The sequence below is a fragment of the Stenella coeruleoalba genome (assembly GCF_951394435.1).
Source record: "Stenella coeruleoalba genome assembly, chromosome: 5".
Classification (NCBI taxonomy): domain Eukaryota; kingdom Metazoa; phylum Chordata; class Mammalia; order Artiodactyla; family Delphinidae; genus Stenella; species Stenella coeruleoalba.
In genome coordinates, this window is record NC_137150.1 from 16,392,876 (window position 1) to 16,412,160 (window position 19,285).

The following is a 19,285-nucleotide window of genomic DNA, read 5'->3' on the forward strand; positions in this document are numbered from 1 at the left end:
TTTCCTCTGCCTGGAATGCTTTCCATCAAAATTTTACCTGATTTATTAGTGTTTATCCTTCAGATCTCAGCTCAATTCTCATTTTCCAAAGAAAGCTTTCCCTGATTGCCACAGAGTACTCTTACTCACACCTGTGTAGTACTCTTACTCACACCTTTATAAAACTTATGACAGTTGTGATAATTTATGTCTGTATCCCTTACTAGATTGTAAGCTCCATGACAACAGGATTACCTATTTTTCTCCCTTGTACTGAGTGGTTACTATGAGCCAGGTACTGTGAAGCACAGTTATTATTTCACTTAATTCATACAATTCTGTGAGCCAGATGTTGTCCCCATTCTTGTCCCCATTTATAGAAAAGAAACATTTGACTTGAAGATATACATGAATATGGAGAGTGTTACACACTCAAATATGGGGACTACCAGGATTGAAATCCATGAATTTTGACACCTATATGTTAAAACCACCATATTATAGTACATGTTCAAAAGTACTTGTTGAAGAAACAAACAAAAATTAATAAAGTATGTGGTTAATATAATGTTAATAGAATGCTATGCTTTACAAATACTACCACTTCTAAAAATTTAGATGATAGTCTCTCAGACCATAATTGTATTTTATCTCTCTTATAATCAAGAATATATTCCAGAATCCTACTGAGCTATATAGAGATATTAGTAAGGGAATCACGTATTCCCAGTAAAAGTACTAGGAATACACTAGATCGAAGCATATGAAAAATTGCAATTTAGAAGCGAAAAACCATTTAATATCAGTAATTTTATATAGTTTAACCTATAAAAACTGTTTCTTTTTTTTTTTTTTGTTAATAAAAATCCAAATAATCACCTTTTTTTCTAAATTCAATTAACATATGAATATGAGGCTGGCCCGGACCTCTACAAAGTGAAATAAGATGATAAAGTTTATGTCATCAGGAAATTTATTGCCAGATTAAAATACAAAGAAAACCCACCAGAGAAATTTCGCAGACAAAATGTCTGAAAAGAAACCACTTCCCTTTGCTCCATTGTGCTTGTTGAGATAAACGATATATTGTCATTGGACACAGTTGAAGAAATTTTACCAAAGGATGTTTAGACCTTGATGTTACTCGTTTTTCTGTATGCATTTATCAGTGATGAAAAATAGCAAAAAACAAACAAAACCCAGAAAACCAGCAATAACAAAAACCCCAAATACACAGTCACTTTTAAATTTCCAAACAATCAAACATATCCCAAAGACCTATTATTTGTAAATGTCAGTGGTACACCTTTGACTAACAAGCAGAAGCAAAACAAACCAAGCCCAAAACCAAGATGCATATCTATATTACACAAACAGTCCACCTAAATTTAAAAATTAAGGTTTCTTTTGTGGTTTACACCAGATTCTTTGCTGCAGTAATTTCACTTCAAAACCAAACCAAACCAAACCGAAGTGGAGCATATTGTCACAATCATTATTTCCTCTGAACTTACCTCTGGCTTCAAAGTTTTCAGCGCTTCACCTTTCTTGAGAACCAGGATTCTAACATGGTCACTTAGCAGGACCTCTCTCATGCTGTTTCTGGAATATGAAATTGACTTGGTCATCTGGTAAGACATTATTTTCTTTGTTTTGTGGAATACTATGAAGTTTTATCCTAATCATGAAGATACCTTTAGAGGGGTTAAAGCAATCGATATTTCCTTCCTTGCTTTCAAATAATTGAAATGACCAGAGCTGGTAGCCATAGTGTTAGAAGACCTTTCTCAGCCTGATGCTCTTCTGCAAATTCTTCAGGAGTTTGTTCCTAACCTTCTGGGTGTAGTTCACAGCTCATGTCTAGGGACCATATGATACCCACTTTCCTTTTAAATTGTCTAGAAAGATCATGGATTTGGAAGTGAGATAGATTAGCATGACTTCACAGATAATATTAGTTATTTAAAGAAGTAATTGTGAGGATTAAATAAAAGTGCTTCTCTAAATCTTAAATGCAAAGTTTTGAGGCCCACATTAGACATTAAATAAGCATTCATTTCTGTCCTCTTCTTCCTTCAGTGTATTCTGTCATCCATGATGGTCCATTGATGGCTCTAATTGCCTGCTGTGTGGAGTAAACATTGTTTCTTCTCTCATGTCTTACATCCAGGATTCTGCATTCTATCTTTTCCCATAGTCATAACAAAAGTTCCCTGGCCTTTCCTTAACTTTTTGTTCCTTGGGAAATCTTCTGGAAATTTCAAGTTTAGTCTCAATTTTTTGGTTTCAAGTGGCACCATTCTCAACTATTGGCATAATTTCTTAGCCTAGGGTTTCTTTAAAAGCTAGTTGTCTAGACCTTGATTTTCTTCTGTTTTGTCAAGAAACTCCCTCCATTTTATTTATAGCTGAGTTTTCTGAGAAATATGAAAATAACCCAAGAGAATGTGGAAATTACCCAAGAAAATAGACTTGTGAAACTCTATTAAATTGTACCTTAGAGCCTTCATGAAGCAAGCCCAATCACTGGTCTTACAATAAACTACATCTTAGAGTGATATTATACATGTCTTCTGGGTAGTCCTTGGAAGATACTGGTTACAGGTGACTGGTTCTCCCTCTACTACTCACTTTTATACATCAAAGAAGTCTAGCAATAGCCTCAAATTTTCTTTGTTGTCTTCTTATTAAATATTTTATACAGACTTACAGTGATTAGGCAATTTGTCTGAGGTCACACAGCTAGTAAGTATTCACTCAGGATTTAAAACCAGATGCTACTAACTAAAAAAGAAAAAAAAGAAGTGCTCTTAATCACTTATACTGCCAAAGATTTTAAATTATTAACTTTAGCTATATCTGATATCCTTTTGGTCAAAACAACCTCTCCTAAAGCTATTATAGAATAAACTGAATGAAAGGAAAAAAGTAGACTGCTCAAATTTTAGAGAATTAGTTTGGTCAATAATAGAGCCATTTCCAATAATAAACTCTACTTTTATTATATTTCACCATGTTATGATAAAAATGGCTTTTTTCTTTTTGTAGAAATATTTTCATGTAGCATGGTAAGATAGTCTAAAACACCATATACCAATTCTCCTATTAATTTAAAGTCTTTCTCCAGAGATGTTCTTACAACTGGAATAACAAGGATTTGCTTTTTTTTTTTGTATCCTCTCACAGTTCTGGAGTCTGGAAGTCTGAAATGTCTAGGGCTATACTTTCTCTGGGAGCTTAAAGGGACAACTTGTCTCTTTTCTCTTCCAGCTTCTATTAGCTATCCCGGCATTCCTGGGCTGTGGCCATATCACTCCATCTCTGAATCTGTCTTTACATTGCATTCTCTACTCTGTGTTGGTATCTTCTCCTCTTCTGTCTGTCTCAAATATCTCTCTGACTTTCCCTGAAAAGGAAACTTGTCACTGGATTTAGGGCCCACCAAGATAATTCAGGATTATCTCATTTCAAGATCCTTAATTTAATCACATCTGACAAGGCTCATTTTTCAAATACGGTAACATTCGTAGTTTCCAGGGACTTTATGTAAATATCTTTTTTTTTGAGGTGGGGAGGGTCATTTTTCAGACTACCACAGTCCACCCTCTGGCCCCAAAGGCTCACATTCATCCCACGTGGACATATTTACCCCATCCCAGCATCCCCCATGTTCTCAGCCTATTAACATCAGCTCAAGGCTAAAATCTCATCTAAATCTCATGAGCCCTCAAATCCCAGATATCATCATCTAAATCATATATGAATGTGACTCTGTGTATGATCCATCATGGAGCAAAACCTCTTTCCATCTCTGGATCTATCAAACTATAAAGTAAATTTTCTGCTTCCAAAATTCAATGGTGAAACAGGTATAGAAGTAAAATGAAGACACAAATTCTGCAGATGAATAAAATTTGTCTCTTGGCCAGATTAAAGTCTTGGGCTACCTGGCTGTAGACCTCTGCTGGAGGAGGATGGTAGAGTTCCTCTAGGGAGAAATTTGTACATTTGGTGGTGGGAGGAGCGGAGATCTTAATAAGACATGTTGTTACGTAAGGGAAGTCTTGAGGGCCTGTTTGATTGAGAAATTTTTTTTTAATTTAATTTTATTTATTTTTTTATATAGCAGGTTCTTATTAGTTATCCATTTTGACTGGGAAATTTTTGATGCAAAAAGAGGGAGGAGTTTCTTTGAATAACAAAGTAACAAGAATCCCAAAGATTTTGAATTCTTGGATACAGTGGGAAAAGGGCTAGAAGGGCTAAGGGTTTCCCAAACAAGTGTTGGAAAGCTAGAAGGAGAGCAACTATGGAACTACAGATAGGTACAGAAAGCATCTATTACACACAACAATCATATGAGATGTTCTGCATAATGAAAGAGAATGGTCAGGACCAATGCTTGCGGTGGAGTGAAGAGAAAGTACAATATTTAGAAGACAAGATGGTAAGGAAGGTTGATAATTGAATCAGTAACAGAAATGTTTATTCAGAGACATGAGATGAATCTCAACAGTGCATGTCCATCCCTCACACATCCCTGGGATCCTTGGAAAGTTAAAAGAGGTTACTGGACTTCCAGTAGTTACATGGCACAAGCCACGTTACGTAACTTAAATGTATCATGAAAGAAACACTAGAAAAAATATTATTGTGTTTTCTACCTGAATGGGAAGGAAATCCAAAAAAGGGCAGATATATGTATACATAGAGCTGATTCACTTTGCTGTACAGCAGAAACTAACACAACATTGTAAAGCAAATATACTCCAATAAAAATTAATTTAAAAAAAGAAAGAAAAAATATTATTGTGTTTTTTTCTTTTTTCTTTCTGAAATGTGCTTTTCTCAGACCAGCTTAAGAGAAGAGTCATATTAGGATTGTTACAGAAAGATTGCAGTGAAAAAGCAAGGGTTAATATTCAACATCTGGCATTTAAAATAGGATTTTGAAACATCACAAAAGGGAGGTTTTTTGAGAGGAAGTAATTTCCAAATTCCTTTAGTTCATATATAACAACATTAAAGACCATGTGCAATAATCAAATCGTAGATCTTCTCCCTTAACACCGAGAAAATACCCATGTGTGTTATTAAAGTTTAGCCAAGAGGCTGATGTCCAAAAGAAAGAGACTACGTCTTCACTGATGTAACAAAAGTCCAGAGATTTTGTGAGAAGAAGAAAGCAGAGAAGGACCCAATATTTAGCTTTCTGGACCACTCCATGTTCTCTTGTGTCATGGGCAGAACCCCTAGGGGGTAGAAATTGTCTGGGGAGCTTGTCAGGGCTGAGTCATTTTAGGAGGAACCTCATGATACTGGTCCAAATGGGAGTCATAGCCAGGCGGATCTCAGGAGTTTCTGTAATGCCTGTGAAAGCCAAAGTAGGGCAGGATCCAAATAGAGGAGAGAACATGAGGCCCTGAAATGATTCAGAGAGAGCCGATTATGGGTTGCCCAGTTGTTACTGCCAGCACAACCGCAAGCTGCAGAAGAGTGCCACTGACTTTGAGAACAAAAGATGGACACAGGCCTGAAATGATATCACTCTCCAACATCACAGACCTAAATTGACCATCCTCCCTTGTTTTCTCAGGACGACTCAGGATGTCTGTTGTCTGGGCACACTTTAATTTGGTGGTTACACTACCTAAGTCTTTCTCCTTTTACACACCTAGATATAGTCTTGGAGAGAAGCAAGTAGGAGCATTATGGTAGAAATCTGAGAATTTCTACCAGAAGAATCTGAAAATTATATGAAAGGACTCTTTGAATTGCTGTATAGGATCAAAGTGAACAGAATGTATAGAAATAACAAACAATTGTTGTATATCTATATCTATCTATCCATCTGTTGAAATGTATAGAAAACAGCAAGTATGGCACAAAGAACAATTTCATTTTTCCTGAAGCATTTGAAAGTAAGTGGCCAACCTGATGGCCCCATCACCCCTAATACTTTAGCATTTCCTATAAACCAGGACATTTTTCAACACAACTACAAGATTAAAACCAGGAAATATTTTTTGACATATTATTACATCTAATCAGATTCCATTCAAGTATTGTCAATTGTTTTAATAGTTCTAAGACACCCTAAGATTCTTTTTTTTTTTTTTTTTTTTTTTTTTTGCGGTGCGCGGGCCTCACTGTTGTGGCCTCTACCGTTGCGGAGCACAGGCTCCAGACGCGCAGGCTCAGCGGCCATGGCTCACGGGTACAGCCGCTCCACGGCATGTGGGATCTTCCCGGACCGGGGCACGAACCCGTGTCCCCTGCATCGGCAGGCGGACTCTCAACCACTGCGCCACCAGGGAAGCCCCACCCTAAGATTCTTGAGTCTAATCTAATCCTCACACCCATTCAAATTTCCAAATTGTCTCAATAATGCCTTTATAGAAAATATACCCAGTTCAGTGTCTTTCAAATAGTTCCTTGGTCTCTCTTTGTCTTTTGATGCACTTTTGAAGACTATAGGATTTTTAAAAAATAGAATACCTCTCTGTTTGGGTTTGTCTGATAGTTTCCCATGATTGGATCTGATTATGTATTTTTGGTAGGAACATCACTGAAATAATATTGTGTTCTCATTGCATCCTTTGATATTAGTTAGTATTTACTAGGATTTTGTATGAGTGAAATTATGTATTCTTTCTTTGCCTGGCTTCTTTCACTCACCATAATAATTTTGAGATTTATCCATTTTGTTGCATATATCAGTAATCCATTACTTTATTAGCAGGGAGTACCAAATTATTTGAAGGCATGGTACAAGTAGAAGAAATTAAGCAGGTATTTTGTTAATTCGTTACTTTTTATTATTGAACAGTGCTCCATTATATGGCTATACCCAATTTGTCTATCCATTCACCTGCTGATGGATACTTGAGTTGTTCCCAGTTTTAGGCAATTACCAATAAAGCTGCTGTGAAAATCTGTATTCAGGTCTTTGGATGGATATATGCTTTTATTTTGGGGGAGTAAATACCTAGGAGTGAGATGGCTGGATCCCATTAACTTTAAAAAATATACCAAACTCATTTCCAAAGTAACTGTACCAATTTGCGTTTCTACCAGAAGTGTATAAAAGTTCTGGTTGCTTCTGAAACTCACTGATACTTCAGTATGGTCAGTATTTAAAATTTTAGCTATTCTATTGAGTGTGTAGTGTTATCTTGTAGTAGTTTTTATTTATGGTTTTCATTCACCATCCATATATCTTCATTGGTGAAATGTCTGTCCACAATTTTTTCCCATTTGGGTTGTCTTATTATTATGTTGTTGTAGGAGTGCTTTATATATTCTAGATAAAAGTTCTATTCAAAACATTGAAGAAAATTTTTTATGAAGTCCAACTTTTTCAAAAATTTTAAATGATTACTGTGTTTTGCTTTGTATTTTTAAAAATCTTTGCTTTGTATTTTAAAAATCTTCACTAAACTGAAGTTCACTGACAGTTTCTTATATTTTCTTCTAGAAGTTTGATAGGTTTTGCTCCTACATTTAAGTCTATGTACATTTGCATTATTTTCTTTTTAATACAGTGTGTGAAGTAAGGGTTGAGGTTCTTTTTTTCTTTTTCTTTTCCTTTTTTGCATATATAAAATTGTTCTGGCATCTTGATTGAGAAGGTTATACTTTCCACACTGAATTATCTTGTGTCATTGTCTAAAAACAATCCACCATGTGTATGTATTTCTGGACTCTTTATTTGTTTCACTGGCCAAAAGCATAACTTTTCCTTAGTTTGGTCAATAAATACCCTTCAAGGTTCCTATTGTGCTCTTCTGACATATCTTCATTATTCTTTGAGCACTTCCTTACTTTCTGGACCAAAAGGATAGTCTACATATATCTTTTATTGCCCTGGCTTAGACCAAAAATTAGTCCTTTCTCCAACAAGCCCTATTTCCTGTTAGAGGAGAATGGTATTTAGATCTGCATGTGCGGTGTGCTCATGACTATTAGTGTGTCACTACTCCCAGACCTCTCAGTGGACAGAACTAGAGTATATATGTGTGTATATGTATTTACACACATATATACATGTGCTTAAAATACCTATATACGTGATACACACGTTTATATCTATACTTATTCTTGTCTTTCTTTACATATTGAAAACCATTATTTCATATTGATATCACTAATTCCCATACCAGGTTAATTCTACTTTTTCCCTGTCTGTATTTAAACTGCCTTCTGTGACAATGAGGAAGCTGACTCCTATTATCTTAAATATATTAATTAGTTGATCAATCTCCCTTTATATCATCAATCTTCCAGCACCACTGCCTTCTTTTCTTCTGTACAAATACCCTCCTCACCTTGTTAGACCTTTCATGCAAGACTGTCTCCTACGTGGAACACTGCTTTACTTTCTTGAGTTATGATACCTTATGCTTGGCTCTTCTCAGGGAAAGGTGCCCTCCTTACCCTGCTTGGGCTTAGGTACCCCAAACCAGAACACTCCTTTTTGGGGCACTCCTCATCCCCACCCATGGCACCTGTGAAGACACTTATCAGCTGTATCTAATAGCTTTAGGATTAAGTTGCTTTAAAAAGAAAGAAGAGAAGAAGAAAATGAGGAAGAGGAAGAAAAGGAAGAAGAAAAAATAATTACATTTGTCTTTAGGTGAGTAATAGTGCAACCCTAAAGAGTCTCCTCAGGACATGGGAGGCTTCAGAGACATATAAATTACAGATAAATAACTCATTGATCACCACTAGTAATATTATTTATATTGTACCTTTAAATTAAATTGAAGCTTTCTTCTAAGGAAGTCAAAGAAATTACAGCTGTCATTTCACAAATCTTCTTTCCTCTGCTGCTGGGGAAAGAGAAATGATGCACTCAGCATTGTGATACTTTTAAAATTCCAAATCAAGATTAAGGGTTAAAAAAAAAGATTAAAGATCGAGAAAATTTAGGATGCGTGAGGTCTGATATTCAATTTTAAGTGTTTTTTCCCTAGATCGTTAGCAAAATCTAGCATTTTAAGATATTTTGCTTGATGAAAAAGAATGATTTGCTTCAATACTTGGATCAAGGGGCATAGAGAAGGTTAGTAGTTAAACAGGACATAGTAGTGAGAAATGGTTGATAACAAGTAGCAGGAATCTGAATGCTGATGAATCCATATAAAGAGTCAGTAGAAGAAGATACCTGAGGTCAGAAATGATCTAGGGATTTAATGTTAACATAAGCTCTATTCAAGCTAAATTCTACTCTTTATTGTGGTGTATATGTGTAAGTTCTAAAATGCTTCTAAGATCCAGGACTGAGCAAACCAAAGCAGGAAAACTTTTTGAAAATTTTAAATTATGTGAGATTTTATTTTTACCATTTTAATATTCATGGTTTCATAAACACAATGAAAAGCATCCTTAAAGTATTTTAACAATTTCCAGAAGTCCTGGGCAGTAATTTCAGTTATTTTGGCATCCAGAATATGACTTCCGTTTGCAAAAACAGTCATCAATTCTTAAAGCCAAAAGCTACAGAACTCCCAAAGAACACCACTATGTATGTAAATTAAGGCATCATGTGTAAATAAATACAGATATTAAATGGGAACTGTCACATTCCAATAGGCACTTCAATACTCAAAAAACTTTATGTCCTATTTTAACTAAAATTCCCAAGCACGAAGACCTCCTAAATTTCACAAAGGCAGACTACACGGAACATAAATTTTTCTTTAAAAATAACTTTGACTCTGAAAAGTAAAATGTGTATAAAGTTCTTAATAATAAAGGTGTATATACTCAAGACTCGGAAGCGTTACAGACTCTTCATAGGTATATTTACTCATGCATTTATTCATTCATTTATTTATTTTACAAATAACATGTAGGCCATGTGAATTAATTCTCACAATTAACTCAAATTTTCAAATAAATTTTTACTATATTTAACTGTAAAATCTGTATTTAAACTGTCCTCTGAGAGTTTAATATGGTCAGTTCACAGATTTGTCACAATGTAATATTAAAAACCACAGAAAGAAAAGAACCTGCAAGAAACAAAAACCATCAAAAGAATATTTTGTGGGTTTAAATCAGATGAAAGAACTGTCATCACATTCTTTAGATATGAATATTAAAATCCATTAATTCCAAAGCAGTATTTTGACATAGATTATCTCATTGTTTACTCTCCTTGAACTCCAATTTTCTTAAGTTAAAAAAAGGAAAATAATATACTGCTGAAGGAATCTTTTCTTATGTTATAGAATTTAGCACAGTGCCCAGCACGTGATAGGTACACAAAACATTAATTCTTCTCATCCTCTTTCTATTTTTTTTTAATTGAAATATAGGGGACTTACAATGTTATATTAGTTTCAGGTGATAGTGATTTGATATTTTTAATGATTATACTTCATTTAAAGTTATTAGAAAATATTGGCTATATTCCCTGTGCTGTACAATCTATTCTTGTATCTTATTTATTTTATACCTAGTAGTTTGTACCTCTTAATCCTCTTCCTCTATTTTGCCCCTCTCCCCACTTTGTTCTCTGTATTAGTGAGTTTGTTTCTGTTTTATTATATTCATTCATTTGAGGAACCTCTGTATTGTTTTTCAAGATAGCTGCACCAATTTACATTCCCACCATCAGTGTAGTAGAGTTCTCTTTCTCCACATCCTTGCCAACACTTGTTATTTCCTGTCTTTTTGACTATAGCCATTCTGAGAGATATGAAGTGGTATCTCACTGTGGTTTTGATTTGCATTTCCTGATGATTACTGATGTCAAGTATCTTTTCATGCGGCCGTTGGCCATCTGTATGTCTTCTCTAGAAAAATGTCTATTCAGATCCTCTGCCCATTTTTTAATGGAGTTTTGTTTTTGATATTGAGTTGTATGAGCTCTTTATATATTTTGGATATTACCACTTATCAGACATATAATTTGCAAATATTTCTCTCATTCAGTAGGTTGTCTTTTTGTTTTGTTGATGGTTTCCTTGAAGTGCAAAAGCGGTTTGAGTTTAATTAGTTCCCATTCGTTTATTTTTTGCTTTTGTTTCCCTTGCTTGAGGAGACATATGCAAAAAGATATTGCTAAGACCTACGTCAAAGAGTGTACCACCTAAGTTTTCTCCTAGAATTTTTATGGTTTCTGGCCTTACATTTAGGTCTTTAATCTATTTTGCATTTATTTTTGTATATCATGTGAGAAAATGTTCTAATTTCATTCTTTTACGTGTAGCTGTCCAGTTTTCCCAGCACCAGTTATTGGAGAGCTCACTCTCTTTTGTTTACTCCTGAAAGCAACACTGAAAATGAGACATTAGGACATCCACTTGACAGATCAAGAAACTGAGGCTCAGGGTTTAAGTGATATGCTTATGGCCAGGCAGGTAGGAAAACTTGAAACCAAACCAAGCTTAAAACTACATATTCCTGATACACAATTAAAATCTTCTTCTTCCTTTTTTCTTTTTTTCTGTTTTTGGCTACACCGTGTGGCATGCGGGATCTTAGTTCCCTGACCAGGGATCAAATCCATGCCCCCCGCAGTGGAAGCGTGGAGTCCTAACCACTGGAATGCCAGGGAAGTCCCAAAAATCTTCTTCCTTTATGTAGTGCTGCATAGGTATTTACTATAAATGGAAAAATTACCCTTTAATGATTATAAAATTGACATGAATTCTACATTAATTTTATAAGGGACCACATGCATAAAATTTAGAGCAGTTGCAAATCCAATATGGAAAAAATGCAATTCTGCTATCTATAACCATATACTCTGATGTCATATCATACATGCATTTATATTACATGAATTCAAATGTTTATGCTCGTTGAAAAAAAGACATAGAAGTAATTTAAATACTCTGGGTACATCTGCCAGCCAGAGGAAATAATGGCATATGTCCTTGAAGTAAACATGAGATTGGAGTCCTGAATCTCTTGCTCCCCTAATCATTTCAGCTCCCTCACACCTTTCAAAGTGTGAGCCTCTCATTTTACAAAGAATGATTCCAGTCAAAGATATATACTTTTCATGCAGTGGGATTCCTACATGCAAGCCAACATTTCAATTGATCCTGATAAAAGAAATTGTGCATACTTAGGCACTGAAATATAAAGTATATATGTATTACAAGTAATAGTATACTTTTTAAACAGAACTTTATTCTGGAAAATATCATACTTGTATAGACATTATTGTGTTAAGAACGCTCCAGGTACCCATCGCCAAACTTCAGTCGTTAGCAACTCATAAATAACCGTATTTCATCTACTTTATCACACCTCTGATTTTTCTCTTCACTGGATTATTTTGAGGCAAATCACAGATACCATATCATTTTATTCATAAATGACTACAGACTATATCTTTTTTCAGACTATACCTTTTAAAAATATTAAAAATTATATATAATGGACTTACTAGATGATTTGAAGGGCTTTTCTAGGATAATTTTCTACTTCCATGTGATGTAATGTGCTTTACATTTAATATCTCATTTAATATGATAAAACCCCAGTGAAGCAGTTAATTATATTCACTTCAGAGAACAGAAAACTGAGAGGTTAAAAAGAAAAAAAAGTCCTTGCTTAAGGTCACCAAACTGGTAATTGACAGGATTAAAACTCCTGTCTTTAGATCAGTAGCTCTTAACCACTAACATATATATAGCTATGAACATTTTAATCCATATTATCTTTTCATTCAATTTTCCCAATAGCCAAAAAGGTCTTCAAAGCCTTAAATTGAACACTTATACCAACAACAAAGATTACAATCTGTCTACTAAATCTGGTCCCATATATAGAAGATTGCAATAGTTAAGGCAGACTTTCTGAAGAAGGTATCCTAGGAGAAATACTTAATGTATGAGTAGGTATTAATCAGATGAAGAGAGAAAGGGAAGAGAAAGAAACATTTGTAATGGCATGAACCCAAAGAAGGCATTCTAGAAACCTTAAAGTTCACTAATGGTTGGTTTATAGAGAATAAGAAGTATTATCAAAGATGAGGGCAGAAAGGTCAGGACCCAGATCATAAATGCCAACATGTAACATACTCGTTATTTTTTAAGTTATTTTCAATTGGGAAGTAACAAACTCAGACTAGCTTTCCAAAGATCAGTCTCTCAGTGGTGTGTAGAATGGATCCTGATGTGATGGTGAGGAAGTAAGCATGAGATAGAAAAATCAGAGAAGTGATATTGAACTAGTCCATCTGAGGTGCCTGTGTGTCATGTCATCCAGGTGTAGCTTCCAGTATAGAATTGGATGCATGGATTTCAGCTTAGGAAATATGCCTAACCTGGGAAACTAGATGTGGAAATGGTACAAGGACGGGTCACTGAACCCATGGGGTTGGATGTTTCACTTAGAGCAAAATGTACAATGAAGAGAGTAAAAACCCAAAGACAGAACCCTGGCAAGAACAAAATAAAAGGCATAGATGGAAGAAGGGAAGGCCACAAAAGAGACCAAGAACATGAGGCCAGAGGGTGGGAGGACAACCAGGAGATAGGAGAATCTTTGAAGAAAAAAAAAGGGAAAATTATGACATTTAAAGTCTTAAGTAATTAAAACTAAGATAACATGTGATCAAAGTGCATGAAATCACACATGTGATGCTTACATTTAGTAATTAGCCCAAGCATCATAAAAGCAGTGTTACTCTTAAAAGTTTGCATGACATCATTTTTATGCACATATATGTACATAATGTAGAGCTAACTCTAAATCTTGTGCTTTACTGTTTACAATAGCCAGGTCATGGAAGCAATCTAAATGCCCACCGACAGACGAATGGATAAAGAAGATGTGGTACATACACACAATGGAATATTACTCAGCCATAGAAAGGAACGAAATTGGGTCATTTGTAGACATGTGGATGTACCTAGAGACTGTCATACAGAATGAAGTCAGAAAGAGAAAAACAAATATCGTATATTAACACATATTTGTGGAATCTAGAAAAATGGTACAGATGAACCAGTTCGCAAGGCAGAAATAGAGACACAGATGTAGAGAACAAACGTATGGACACCAAGGGGGGAAGGGGAGGTGGGATGAACTGGGAGATTGGGACTAACATATATACACTAATATGTATGAATGAGAACCTGTTGTATGGCACAGGGAACTCCACTTCACTGTACAACAGAAACTAATACAACAATGTAAAACAACTATACGCCAATTAAAAAAAAAATCTTGTGCTCTAGACATAATATAGGCTAAAAAATCTCAAATACATTTACATGAAACTCAGGTACATTCTTGGATTTATAATTCATTCATTTATTTATCCATTTGACAAACATTGATAGTATACAAGGCACTGAGCTAGAATATTTAATAATCTCTCTTCTATGAAATCCTGAAAGAAATTCTGGTGGCACTTAACTTCTTTTCCTCCTAGAGTAGAAGTATCGATATTCTTCTAGTGTGGATTGTGGTCTCTTAAGAGCAAGTTTTATGACTCAGTCTTCTAGAATATGGAAATTAGAATGAAGTCTTTCTTGCACATAAAGAAAAGTACAGATAATATTTAGTGATTGGATGAAGCATGACATTGGGAATAGAAGACTTTGTGATTGATTATATCCATCAGCAACATGTCCCTGGGCACTGCTATCAGAGAGAGCATTTCTTGCTAAATGGTCTGATGCTGAACAGTTTTCCATATGCTGCTTTGGAGAGATCGTGTAATAGGTAATGACAATGTTCGTGGGTGATACGGCAAATGTGCATTACCACTTGAAAAAGCATTTCTTTTATAACAAAATTGTGTTTTTCTTTTTATTTGAGATTACTTTTTAACACTTTTATGACTTCAGAGCTATTTTTTGTTCCTCTTCAGAATTTCTTACAATCCATGTTTTACTTTCTGTATGTTTTATCTATAGATCTGTGGAGGTTGGGCACATTCAGTCATGCTGGCTATCACTATGCCAACTTATCATTAATGTCAGTGTATTTCTTGATGATGATGTGCTCTGTTCAGCATATTTTCTCTACTTTCATCTAACTACCAAAATTTGTTGCCATTACTTTCTGTCTAATTCATCACACAATTTTTGGCTATTTGAGTTATTCCTAATTATCTTCTTGTAAAAAATAGTTTCTTCTCTTGCCTTCCCACACTTTAAATATGTCAATATATTTTAAGTTGCACTTTTTAAGGCATAAATTAGTATGTTAATTTTTTACTTTTAATTTTTCTTGAATTATTATTCTTGACCCAATAAATATTGTAATTGATCTTCTGAAATCACAATAAATAATCTATATTGTTTCAATAATTGGATCTTGAGATCTAACTACCTAATTTCATGTAATTTTCTAAGTGGATTAAGAAAATGCATTATTACTTGTAAAAAATGTAGAGTTTTAAAAATTAAAGTGAAGTTGACTTATAGTATTATATTGGTTTCAGGTATACAACAGTTATTTGACATTTTGTAGATTGTACTCCATTTAAAGTTATTATAAATATTGGCTGTTAACATCCTTGTATCTTATTTATTTTATACCTAGTAGTTTGTACATATTAGTCTCTTTCCCCTATCTTGCCCACACCACCTCCCTCTGGTAACCACTAGTTTTTCTCTATATCTGTGATTCTCTATATTCTGTTTCTATTTTGTTATATTCATTAAAATTTTTTTTTAGATTCCACATATAAGTGAAAACATATATTGATAGTAGGTCTTTCCTGTCTGACTTATTTCACTTAGCATAACACCCTTCAGGTCCATCCATGTTGTTGGAAATGGCAAAATTTCTTTCTTTTTTTGGCTAAGTAATATTCCACTGTTTGTTTTCTTCAGATATATACCCAGAAGTAGAGTTGCTGGATCATATGGTAGCTCTATTTTTAATTTTTTGAGGAACTGCCATAATTTTTCCATAGTGGCTGCACCAAATTACAATCCTACCCACAGTGTAGTAGGGTTCCCTTTCTCCACATCCTTGCCAACACTTGTTATTTCTTCTTTTTTTGATCATAACCATTCTGACAGGTGTGAGGTGATATCTCATCGTGGTTTTGGTTTGCATTTCCCTGATGATTAGTGATGTTGAGCATCTTTTCATGTGCCTATTGGCAATCTGCATGCCTTCTTTGGAAAAATATCTATTCAGGCCCTCTGAGCATTATTTAATCAGATTATTTATCTAGTTTTGATATTGAAGTATATAAGTTATTTACATACTTTGAATATTAATCCCTTATCAGATATATCATTTGCAAATATCTTCTTTCATTCAGTAGGTTAGGTTTCCTTCACTGTGAAATGCTTTTAAGTTTGATTAGGTCTCATTTGTTTATTTTTGCTTTTGTTTTCCTTGCCTGAGGAGATATATCCAAAAAGATATTGCAAAGACCTATGTCAAAGAGCATACTGCCTGTGTCTTCTTCCAGGAGTTTTATGGTTTCAGGTCTTTAATCCATTTTGAGTTTATTTGTGTTTATGGTGTGATGAAGTTTTCTAATCTTATTCTTTTACATGTAGCTGTCCAGTTTTCCTAACACCACCTATTGAAAAGACTGTCTTTCCCCATTGTATATTCTTGCCTCCTTTGTCATAGATTAGTTGACCACAAATTCATCTGGGCTGTCTATTCTGTTCCATTGATTTTTGTGTCTATTTTTGTGCCAGTATCATACTGTTTTGATTACTGTATCTTTGTTGTATAATCTGAAATCAGGAAATGTAATACCTCAAGCTGTGTTCTTTTTTGCTTTCACTTTTTTGTGTGTGGTTCAATACAAATTTTAGCACTATTTGTCCTAGTTCTGTGAAAAATGTCATAGGTATTTAGATAGGGATTACATTAAATCTATAGATTGCTTTGGGTAGTATAGACATTTTAACAATATTCTTCAGTCCATGAACACAGGATATCTTTCCATTTCTTTGTATAATCTTCAATTTTATTCATCAATATCTTATAGTTTTCAGAGTATAGGTCTTTCACTTCCTTGGTTAAATTTATTTCTAGATATTTTATTCTCTGATGCAGTTGTAAATGAGATTGTTTTCTTGCTTTCTCCTTCTGATAGTTCATTATTAGTGGATAGAGAAACAATAGATTTTGTATATTAATCTTGTATCTTTCAAATTTACTGAATTCATTTATTAGTTTTAATAGTCTTTTGGTGGCAGCTTTAGTGTTTTCTATATATAGTATCATGTCATCTGCAAATAGTGATGGTTTTACTCCTTTCCTTCCAATTTGGATGCCTTTTATTTCTTTTTCTTGTCTGTTTGATGTGGCTAGGACTTCTGATACTATGTTAAATAGAAGTGGTGACAGTGGTCATCCTTGTCTCATTCCTGATCTTAGAGGTAAAGCTTTCAGCGTTTCACTATTGAGTATGATGTTAACTGTGGTTTTATTGTAAGTGGTCTTTCTTTTGTTAAAATATGTTTCCTCTATACAAGGTTTGTGGAGAGTTTTTAATCACAAACGGATGTTGAACTTTGTTAAACGTTTTTTTCTGCATCTACTGAGATGATCATGTGATTTTTATCCTTCATTTTCTTAATGCAGTGCATCACACTGATTGATTTGTAGATATTGAACCATCCTTGCATCCCTGGAATAAATCCCACTCGATCATGCTGTATGATCCTTTTTATGTATTGTTGAATTTGGTTTGCTAATATTTTGTTGAGGATTTTTTGCATTTATGCTCATCAGGAATGTTGGCTTTTAACTTTCTTTTTTTAAAATAGTGTCTTTGTCTGATTTTGGAATCAGGGTAATGTTGGCCTCATAGAATGAGTTTGGGAGCATTCCCTCCTCTCCAGTTTTTTGGAATATTTTGACAAGGATAGGTATTAACTCTTCTTTAAATGTTTGGTAGAATTCCTCTGTGAAGTGATCTGGTTCTGGACTTTTGTTTGTTGGGAGATTTTGGTTACTGATTCACTTTCAATACTAGTAATCAGTCTGTTCAGATTACTTCTTCCTTATCAGTCTTGGAAGATTGTATGTTTCTAGGAATTTGTCCATATTTTTAGGTAATCCTATTTGTTTGTTATTGGTAGTATTCTCTTATGATTATTTATGATTCTTTGACATTGGCTGTAGCTTTTCCTCTTTCATTTCTAATTTTATTTGAGTTCTCTCTTCTTTTCTTAATGAGCTTGGCTAAAGGTTTATCAATTTGGTTTATCTTTTCAAAAAGCCAGCTCTTGGTTTCACTGATCTTTTTTATTTTTATTTTTTGGTCTCATTTCTGCTCTGATCTTTGCTATTTCCTTCCTTCTACTGACTTTGGGCTTCATTTGTTCTTTTTTTCCTAATTCTTTTAGATGATAGGTTAGGTTATTTATTTGATATTTCTTTTGTTTCTTGAGGTAGACCTTATCACTATAAATTTCCCTGTAAAAGCATTAAGAAATGCTTTTGCTGTATCACATAGAGTTTGAAAATTTGCATTTTTATTTTCATTTGTCTCAAGGTATTTTCTGTTTTCCTCTTTGATTTATTCATTGCCCCATTGGGTTTTTAGTAGCATGTTGTTTAGTCTCCATATGGTTTTTTTTTCCATTTTTATTCCCATAATTGATTTCTAATTTCATACCATTATGATGAGAAAATATGTTTGATATAATTGCATTCTTCTTATATTTATTGAGACTTGTGTTGTGGCCTAGCATGCAATCAATCCTGGAGGACATTCCATGACACTGGAAAAGAATGTGTATTCTGCTGTTTTTGAATGGAATGTCCTATAGATATATTAGTATATCTCATTTAGATATCTCATTTAAGGCCACTGTTTTCATATTGATTTTCTGCCTCATTGGATGATCTATCCACTGATGTAAATGGGATGTTAAAGTTCCCTACTATTATTATATTACAGTCAATTTCTTCTTTTGTTTGTTAATATTCGCTTTATATATTTAGGTGCTTCTATATAGGTGCATATATGTTAATGAATGTTATATCCTCTTCTTATATTGATCCCTTTATCATTATATAATGCCCTTCTTTATCTTTTGTTATAGACTTTGTTTTAAAGTCTACTTTGTCTGATACGAGTATTGCTACCAGTTTTCTTTTTACTTTCATTTGCATAGGATATGTTTTTTCATCTCCTCACTTTCAGTTTGTGTGTATCTTTAGCTCTGAAGTGAGTCTCTTGTAGACAGCATATATATGGATCTTGTTTTTATATCCAATCAGCCACCATATATCTTTTGATCGCAGCGTTTAGTCCATTGACGTTTAAAGTGACTATTGATAGTTATGTGCTTATTGCCATTTTGTCACTGGTTTTATGGTTGTTTTTGTGGGTCTTCTCTGT

The 19,285-nt window shown here is 34.1% G+C and overlaps 1 long non-coding RNA gene across 2 annotated transcripts in view; it reads right to left on the reverse strand.

The window, feature by feature from the left end:
• The window catches only part of LOC307186845, a 294,281-nt gene that overhangs the window by 56,515 nt on the left and 218,481 nt on the right, over positions 1-19,285 (reverse strand). For both annotated transcript variants that reach the window (XR_013828481.1, XR_013828482.1), the window contains 2 exons: positions 8,730-8,807; positions 1,494-1,581 (listed from right to left, as the gene is read on the reverse strand). This is a non-coding gene — a long non-coding RNA (uncharacterized lncRNA). The remainder of the gene's footprint in view (positions 1-1,493; positions 1,582-8,729; positions 8,808-19,285) is intronic.